Raw genomic sequence first — 10,075 nt, forward strand, 5'->3', positions numbered from 1 at the left:
GCACGTGCATGTAATCCCAGCTACTCAGGAGGCTGAGGCAGGAGAATCGCTTGAACCCGGGAGGTGGAGGTTGCAATGAACTGAGATTGCACCACTGCACTCCAGCCTGGCCAACACAGTGAGACTCCGTCTCAAAAAATAAAAATAAATAAATAAATTAATTAAATAAATAAAAGTATAAAGCCAACAGCCAAATCAGGAATGGAATCCCATTCACAATTGTCACAAGAAAAAGAAAAGAAAAAAGAAAGAAAAACCTAGAAATAGAGCTAACCAAGAAGGTGAAAAAGCTCTACAATAAGAGCTACAAACACTGCTCAAATAAATCAGAGATGACACAAACAAATTTAAAAAATTCCAAGGTCATGCATTTAACAAATCCGTATTATTAAAATGGCCATACTTGCGGTGGCTCAGGCCTGTAATCCCAGCACTTTGGGAGTCCGAGACGGGCGGATCACGAGGTCAGGAGATCGAGACCACCCTGACTAACACGGTGAAACCCCGTCTCTATTAAAAAATACAGAAAACTAGCCGGGCGACGTGGCAGGCACCTGTAGTCCCAGCTACTCAGGAGGCTGAGGCAGGAGAATGGCGTAAAACCCAGGAGGCGGAGCTTGCAGTGAGCCGAGATCCAGCCTGGGTGACAGAGCGAGACTCTGTCTCAAAAAAAAAAAAAAAAAAAAAAAAGGCCATACTGCCCAAAGCAATTTACAGATTCAATGCTATTCCTAACAAACTAGCAATGACATTCTTCACAGAACTTTTTTAAAAAAGGACTGAATAGCCATGAAAATCCAAAGCAAACAGAACAATGCTGGAAGTATCACACTACCTGACTTCAAACTATACTATAGTATAGACTTCAAACTATACTAGAGTAATCAAAGTGGCATGGTATTGATACAAAAACAGAAACATAGACAAGTGAAACAGCATAGAGAGTCCAGACACCTACAAACCATCTGATCTTTGATAAAGCTTAACAAAACATGCAATGAATAAAGAACTTCCAATTTAATAAATGGTGCTGGAAGAACTGGCTAGCCATATGCAGAAGATTGAAACTGGACTCCTTCCTTACACCATATACAAAACTCAAGATGAATCAAAGACTTAAATGTAAATTCCATAACTAAACCCTGGTATACAACCTAGGCAATACCATCCTGGATATAGAGAGAGGCAAAGATGTCATGACGAAGATGCCAAAAGCAATTGCAATGAAAGCAAAAATTGGCAAATGGGGTCTAATTAAACTAAAGAGCTTCTGTAAAGCAAAAGATACTACTGACAGAGTAAACAGACAACATACAGAATGGGAGAAAATTTCTGCAAACTATGTATCCGACAAAGGTCTAATATTCAGAATCTGTATGGAACTTAAACAAATCTACAAGAAAAAAACAACTCCATAAAAAGTGGGCAAAGGACATGAACACTTTTCAAAAAAAAAAAAAAGATATACATGCAGCCAACAATCATTTTTAAAAAGCTCAACATAACTGATCATTAGAGAAATGCAAATCAAAACCACAATGAAATATCATCTCACACCAGTTGGAATGGCTATTACTAAAAAGTCTGAAAATAACAAAACAAAACGCTTAGACACTGTTGGTGGGAGTGTAAACTTGTTCAAACATTGTGGTGATTTCACAAAGACTGAAAAACAGAACTGCCATTTGACCCAGCAATCCCATCACTGGGTAAATACCCAAAGAAATATAAATCATTCTATTATAAAGACACATGCACACATATGTTCAATGCAGCACTATTTACAATAACAAAGACATGGAATCAACCTAAATGTCCATAAATAGTAGACTGGATAAAGAAAATTAGGTACCTATATGCCATGTATTACAATGCAGCCATAAAAAAAAAATGAGATCATGTCCTTCACAGAAGCATGGGTGGAGCTGGAGGCCATTATTATTATCTACTAATGCAGGAACAGAAAACCAAATATTGCATTTCCCTAAGTGGGAACTAAATGAGAACACATGGACACATAGAGGGGAAAAACAGAGTGGGGTGCCTGCCGGACAGCAGACAGCAAAAGGATGGAGAGAATCAGAAAAATAACTAATGTGTACTAAGCTTAATACCTCGGTAATGAAATAATCTGTACAACCAACCAACCCCCATTACACGAGTTTACCTATATAAAACCTGCACATGTACCCCTGCACTTGAAATAAAAAAAAGAAAAAATAATAAAGCTGAATTTACTTTTAAGAAGGTATATAAAATCACACTGAATATTAAAGCAACATTCATGTATGGTGCTTATTAATTCTTCAAAGATTCGATAAACAGCAAAAAGTTCTATTTTCAGATATGTGGCAGCCAGGAAAAAAATTTCTCTCATAGCAACTACTATGGCATAATAAAACTAAATGGTCTTCATAGTAATCTAAAATCTAATACAAAATGTAAAATAATCTCATATTTTGACATAATTTTAATCAGTCTTAAAATATTATACGTACACTAAAGTGCCTCCAAACTTTAAAAAAAAAGAAGCATAACTCAGTCATTCTGAATTTAGATATCTGTTGCTTTCAAAGATAAAATTCAACCTAATTACATACAGTATTTAAAAGAAAATTATAGGGGGAGGTGACAGGAGGACCTGCAGCAGGCCCGCTTTGGCCTTCTCTCTGGCCTGGTTTCCCTCTGCGTGTGACTGCGCGCTCAGCCCAGCACCAAGGGGAAGTGGGACAATCACGTGGTACTGCCAAAATTATGACATGACACCAAGGGAATTAGAATGAGATCAATATTGTTAAAAACAAAAACCTGAAACCAATTAAATTTAACAAAGGTTATTTGAACAAGAAAATGATTCTAGAACTGGAGGAAGATATTCTACATCCTGGACTATATGAACCCAATAGCAATGGCGAGATCAAGGGGTCCAATCCAGTCTTCAGGGCCAACAATACCAGATTACTTGAATCGACCAAGGCCTACCTGGGAAGAAGTAAAAGAGCAACTAGAAGAGGAAAAGAAAGGCTCCAAGACTTTGGCTGAATTTGAAGAAAAACATGAATGAGAACTGGAAGAAATAACTAGAAAAACACAGGGAGAAATTGTTAGGTGGAAGTGAGAGCTCATCAAAAAAAAAAAAAAAAAGAAAGAAAGAAAAAAGAAAAGAATAAATCTGGCAGGTATTCATCTTCTTCATCAAGCTCTATTTCTTCTAGCAGTTCTGATTCTGAAGACGAGGATAAGAAACAAGGAAAATAGAGAAAGAAAAAGAACCGTTCATATAAATCTTCTGAAAGCTCCATGTAATAAACTGAATCAGACAGTAAGGATAGTTTAAAAAAGAAAAATAAGTCAAAAGATGCAACTGAGAAAGAAAAGGACATTAAAGGACTCAGCAAAAAGAGAAAGATAAATTCTTAAGATAAAACTTTATCATCCAAGTCCTTGTCAGAATCACAGTATATTGAGGAGGTACGAGCAAAAAAGAAGAAAAGCAGTGAAAAACGAGAAAAAGCAACAGAAAAAAGAAAAAGAAGCATAAGAAACACAGTAAGAAAAAGAAAAAGAAGGCTGCTAGTTCAAGTCCTGACTCACCATAACATTAAGAAAAATCAGGATTCCCTTATAAAGAAAGTGCAATGTCTGAGGAAATTTCAACTGTGAAAACTACAACATATTTACTAAAATGCACGAATTTTCTTGTTTTTAGAATTATTCCTGGACTATTCAGTAGCCACTCAGATGCCACTGTGTGAAAGGGCCATAAATGTTGCCTGCTGCTTGAACATCTATTTTTTCCTCTTCCAGTGCTTCATAACTTTGGGAGATAATACTCCGCAGTCGGACTACTGGTTAAGATATTTGGTAATAAAATTAATACTTTTAACTAGAAGTGTCTAAGGATAAACCAACAGAAAGTGAATCTGGATACATCTTTAAGATGTAATCAGTAATGACCAGATGACTCTAGTTAAAATTTTTGAAGGAGGGATTACATTAATATTTCAAAATTGTTACTCTGTAGAGAAGTGTATTTTAATTTTTCCCCTCATATACTTTTATTTACCTGGGGAAGGAGCTTTTAGGGTTGCAGGGCTGGTTTGCTATCTCTTTAGCTAGCAGAATAGTGTGCCTTTGATCCTCACACATCCTGCCTGTATTATGGACACGGTAGCCATGCTTCACTGGGAGGTCAGAGCTGGGTACCAGCAGCCTTGCCCTTTACTGAGCTTAGTGTCATCCTTGGATGCTGTCATATGCTGCTTTGAGTGAACCATTTGCAGCATGAGAAAGCCCCAAAAGCTCTGGGATTTATCTCTTCAATAATAAAGAATATTTTTTAGCATTAGAATGTGTTATGTCATTTGAATTAATTTTGATTACATTTCGGCTTGGGAGAGGAATTATTTTAAATAGACACTGGTACTTTTTGAACTTGATAGCTGAAGATTCTAAAATGCATGTTTTATACCAAGTTTTATGTTGGGAACAGGCCCCCAAAATCTGGCCATAAACTGGCCCCAAAACTGGCCAAAAACAAAATCTCTGCAGCACTGTGATATGTTCGTGATGGCTATGACGCCCACACTGGAAGGTTGTGGGTTTATCGGAATGAGGGCAAGGAACACGGGGCCCACCCAGGGCAGAACTGGTTAAAGGTATTCTTAAACCAAAAACAGCATGAGGATCTGTGCCTTAAGGACATGCTCCTGCTGCTAACAAGCCAAACCCATCTATTTCAGCCCATCCCTTTGTTTCCCATAAGGAATACTTCTAGTTAATCTATAATCTATAGAAACAATGCTTATCACTAGCTTGCTGTCAATAAATACGTGGGTAAATCTCTGTTTGAGGCTCTAAGCTCTGAAGGCTGTGAGACCCCTGATTTCCCACTCCACACTTCTATATTACTGTGTGTGTGTCTTTAATTCCTCTAGCATCACGGGGTTAGGGTCTCCCCGACTAAGCTGGTCTCGGCAGTTTTAAGCAGTCAGGAAAATGTTGCGTAACCAGTGATAGTTTTTTTTTTTTTTTTTTTTGTATGGATTTTGTTTAGGCTGCAATGTTTAGCTTTTGTTAACTCCTCACTCTTGCTGTCATTGCCATGTTTAATGGCCTACTTGCCAAGATATTTAGCATGTAAAAAGCAGGATTTTGATCAAAAAAAAAAAAAAAAGCTTCATATTGAAGCTGAGACTTACCATAAACAAGTTGAGTGGCAAGCTTGGTATGCTGTGTCTTATTGCCAGAATCTTAGTCAATGTAATGTTTTAAAAGTTTGCTGTCTTTGTATATTAGTAACAAATTATGATAAGTTAAATTTAAGAGTTAACTTATCTAACTTAAGCTCTTCCTGTGTCATATTTTACTAAGATTTTGTGCCTCATATCTACTGCTGAATTGTTTACTAGGAATGTTAAAAGAAACTGATAATTCATTTTCATTTTACATTTTTATATAATCAGGTAACATGAAATATAACTTGATGTACAATTTTGCCTGTTACAAAGGGTGTGCTAATTATAGTGGTATATGCACAGAACATGTTGGCATAACAACGGGCTGAATAAATAGCTATTTTACTTAAAAATAAAAATGAAAAAAGAAAATTATAAAATAAGGAATACCAAACACAACTAAAGTCCAAATTCAACAGCATATAATAAAGGTTTTTTCCAAAATCTAGTTTTCTCTTGAATTCCTGAAATTAATATTCTTTTGAAAACATCTACTGTATTTAGTCATAATTAACTAAGATATGACTGAAATTAAAGAATAAAATTCTCCTACCACTTCATTGAGAAAATCCTGCCTCATCCTATCCACTCACCAAAGTCTTGAGCTCTCACTGTCAATGAAGCTGAGACATAGACACTCACCCAGCAGAGTCTTGGAAGTGAGTCTGTGCATGTGAGATAAGCTACCTAAAATGTAATTATAAGGAAAGGATGCCATCAGTTCACCTCCTTTCAGGCCTATAAGTGTCATGTCACCTATAGAGGCAGGATAGTGCTAGTCCTAGGAGTGGGCCTAGCTGGGTTGCAACTTGTTCCATATATGAATTCATTATTCTGCCACCTTGTCCTGTGTGGTTTGTATGGTGTCAGTCCTTGACAACAAAACAGATGTCTTTTAGTAGCTCAACCTTCAAAACCATAAAACACCATGCCAGATTTGTTTGGCAAGGATGTGCTCTCTCATCACTCCTGTTCAACATAGTATTGGAAGTCTGGGCCAGGGCAATCAGGCAAGAGGAAGAAATAAAGGGTATTCAAATAGGAAGAGAGGAAGTCAAATTGTCTTTGCAGATGACATGATCCTATATTGAGAAAACCCCATTGTCTCAGCCCAAAAGCTTCTTAAGCTGATAAGCAACTTCAGCAAAGTCTCAGGATATAAAATCAATATGCAAAAATTGCTAGGATTCCTATACATTAACAACATGCAAGCCAAGAGTCAAATCATGAATGAACTACTATTCACAATCACTACAAAGAGAATAAAACACTTAGGAATACAGCTAACAAGAGAAGTGAGGGACCTCTTCAAGGAGAACTATAAACAACTGCTCAGAGAAATCAGAGAAGACACAAACAAATGGAGAAACATTCCATGCTCATGGATAGGAAGAATCAGTATTGAGAAAATGGCCATACTGCCCAAAGTAATTTATAAAAGAATTCAATGCTATTCCCACTAAATTACCACTGACATTCTTCACGGAATTAGAAAAAACTACTTTAAAATACACATGGAACAAAAAAAAGAGCCCAAACAGCCAACGTAATCCTAAGCAAAAAGAACAAAGCTGGAGGCATCATACTACCCGATTTCAAACTGTACTACAAGGCTACAGTAATCAAAACAGCATGGTACTGGCACAGAAAGAGATACATAGAGCAATGGCACAGAATAGAGAACACAGAAATAAGACCGCACACCTACAGCTAAGAGAGGAGAGCACCCTCATATTGTCTTATGCCCAATTTCTGCCTCCAAAGAAAGAAGAAGTAAAAACGAAAAGGCAGAAATGAAATATCCACAAGCAGACAGCCTGGCGCCACCCTCTGGGCCTGGTAGTTAAAGATCGACCCCTGACCTAACCAGTTATGGTATCTATAGAATCCAGACATTGTATGGAAGAGCATTGTAAAAATCCCTGTCCTGTTCTGTTTTGTTCTGATTACCAGTGTGTGCAGCCCCCAGTCACGTACCCCCTGCTTGCTCAATCGATCACGACCCTCTCATGTGGACCCCCTTATAGTTGTAAGCCCTTAAAGGGGACAGGAATTGCTCACTCGGGGAGCTCGGCTCTTGAGACAGGAGTCTTGGCGATGCTCCTGGTCGAATAAACCTCTTCCTTCTTTAACTTGGTGTCTGAGTTTTGTCTGCGGCTCATCCTGCTACATTTCTTGGTTTCCTGACCGGGAAGTGAGGTGACTGACAGATGGTTGCAGCAGCTCCTTAGGCAGCTTAAGCCTGCCCTGTGGAACATCCCTGTGGGGGACTCCAACCAGCCTGAGCAACGTGGATCCTGAGAGCACTCCCAGGTAGGCATTTGTCCCAGTGGGACGCCTTGCCAGAGCAGTGTGTGGCAGGCCCCCATGGAGGATCAATGCAGTGGCTGAACACCAGGAAAGAACCGGTACTTGGAGTCTGGACATCTGAAACTTGGTAAGACTAGTCTTGAGAACTTGCCCACTCCATTTGAGTGGAAGTGTGGCCTGATCACCCACAGCATGCCTTTATTGGCACTTTGGTTTGGTTTTGGTTTTGGTTTTGACTTGGTTTGAATTGCCTGACAGGACCAGTTTTAGGAACTTGCCTACTCCATTTCAGTGGAAGTGGCCTGATCACCCACAGTGTGCCTGTACTGGCACTTTGGTTTTTGTTTTTGACTTGACTTGGATTGCTTGATAGTTTGGTTTTGGTTTGGACCTGGCTTAGATTTCTTGATATTCTGATTTTGGTTTTGATTCTGGTTTGGCATAAACTATAAAAGTGTGTGTGTGCCCTTTTTACCCGTTCTTTGTTTTGTGGTGTGTGTGTGGTGTGAGCGTGGTGTTTTGTCTCAAAGAAGCATGGGTCAGGCACAAATAAGTCAACTCTACTAGGAACTACGTTGAAAAATTTCAAAAGAGGATTTAAAGGAGACTATGGAGTACTATGACACCAGGAAAATGTAAAACTGTGTGTAATGGGCCAGCATTAGAGGTGGATTGGCCATCAGAAGGAAGCCTGGACAGGTCCCTTGTTTCAAAGGTATGGCACAAGGTAACCTGTAAAGCCAGGGCACCCAGACCAGTTCCCATACATAGACGCTTGGTTACAGCTGGTTTTAGATCTCTCCACACTGGTTGAGAGAACTGCAGCATAAGCAAGGCAGAGAGAGAGAGAGAGAGAGACAGAGAAGAGAGAGAGGAAGAGACAGAGGCAAAAGGAAAGTCAAAGAGAGAGAAACAAAGTCAAAGAGAGAGAGATATATATATACAAGTAAAGAAAAAAAAAACACAGTGTATCCTATTCCTTTTTAAAAGCCAAGGTAAATTTCCATAACCCTATTAACATTCCAATACCACTTCATTGTCAGTGTAAACAAGGGCATATCCCAAAAGCACTGAAGCCTTCCTATCAAAAATCCTTAACCCAGTAACCTGTGGATGGCCCAAAAGCATTCAATCTGTAGCGGCAACTGATTCGCTAACAGAAAAAAAGTAAAAAATAACTTTTAGAGGCAACCTCATTGTGAGCACACCTCACCAGTTCAGAAATACCCTAAGGAAAAAAAGGGGCGGGGCAGAATTTATGTAAAAAGAGTATTATAGCCAGGCGTGGTGGCTCACGCCTGTAATCCCAGCACTTTGGGAGGGCGAGGCGGGCAGATCACAAGGTCAGGAGATTGAGACCACGGTGAAACCCAGTTTCTACTAAAAATACAAAAATTAGCCGGGCACGGTGGCGGGCGCCTGTAGTCCCAGCTACTCAGGAGGCTGAGGCAGGAGAATGGCGTGAACCCGGGAGGCGGAGCTTGCAGTGAGCCGAGATCGCGCCACTGCACTCCAGCCTGGGCCATAGAGCAAGACTCCGTCTCAAAAAAAAAAAAAAAAAAAAAGAGTATTATATGGTAAACTCTTGTCCTGAAATAAATTAACTGATTGTTTGATTGTTTAAAGAAAGAAATATTTGTAATAAGTCAGAAAGTTGAGGCATGTCGAAGAATTGTCTGTAAAAGTTGTGAAAGAGAAAAATGTTGTAAAAAAAACAGTTTATGTGCAAGGTGTATACGGAAAGTAAAATATACCTTTGGTAAAAGAATTACAACAAGGAATAACAATATAAATTTTTACCTACATTAAAAGGTTAAAAATATGTATATTTTCTTTTAAAGGTTTAATCAAGTTTTAAAATGTTAATTGGAAAGAAAATTCTGTGTGTAAACATTGGCTAAAGTTAAAGAGGTAACAACCAGTTTTTCTGTAAACTGGACATTAAAATAAAAGCATAGCAGGTTTTTCTTAAAGCACCAACCTGCTCTTCAGCAAAAATTATAAAAGGTTAAAAAGAGTCTATAAAATCTTACCTTATGGTCGGTCAAACATTAAAAATTGGGTAAATATGTCTATAAGGTTTATTAAAATTAGGTTTAACAATAATACACTAATATAAAGGTAAAATTTAGCTTATCTGGTACAAAAATCATACAAAAAGCATTGTTAAATGTAGAATGGTATTTGGCTTTCTTTGGTTTAAAAACTAATAAAAATAGGTGCTGAAGGAAATTTCTCAGTAAAAAGGCACTAAGGACTATAAAGTCCACAGCCAAGGTCCCCACATTTAAAACAAAAGGTCTATTTCTTAAAAATTATATACTTGGTTTATCTTCCACTTTCCTTTCCCTCAAACACTAAAAGTCTTTTAGCACATGTATCACCCCTAGAATTTCCGGTAAACTAGCACCAGCCGGAAGATCACGTTCTCATCAAAGCGTGGAAAGAAGAAAAACTCAAGCCAGCCTGGGAAGGACCCTATCTTGTGCTGCTAACCACCAAGACTGCTGTTCATACAGCAAAAAAAA

The 10,075-nt window shown here is 38.4% G+C and overlaps 1 protein-coding gene and 1 pseudogene across 1 annotated transcript in view; one reads left to right on the plus strand and one right to left on the minus strand.

The window, feature by feature from the left end:
* The window catches only part of ZNF678 (zinc finger protein 678), a 99,511-nt gene that overhangs the window by 46,561 nt on the left and 42,875 nt on the right, over positions 1–10,075 (minus strand).
* On the plus strand, positions 2,894–3,701 carry LOC112632610 (annotated as a pseudogene).

The sequence above is a fragment of the Theropithecus gelada genome, chromosome 1 (assembly GCF_003255815.1).
Source record: "Theropithecus gelada isolate Dixy chromosome 1, Tgel_1.0, whole genome shotgun sequence".
Taxonomy (NCBI): Eukaryota; Metazoa; Chordata; class Mammalia; order Primates; family Cercopithecidae; genus Theropithecus; species Theropithecus gelada.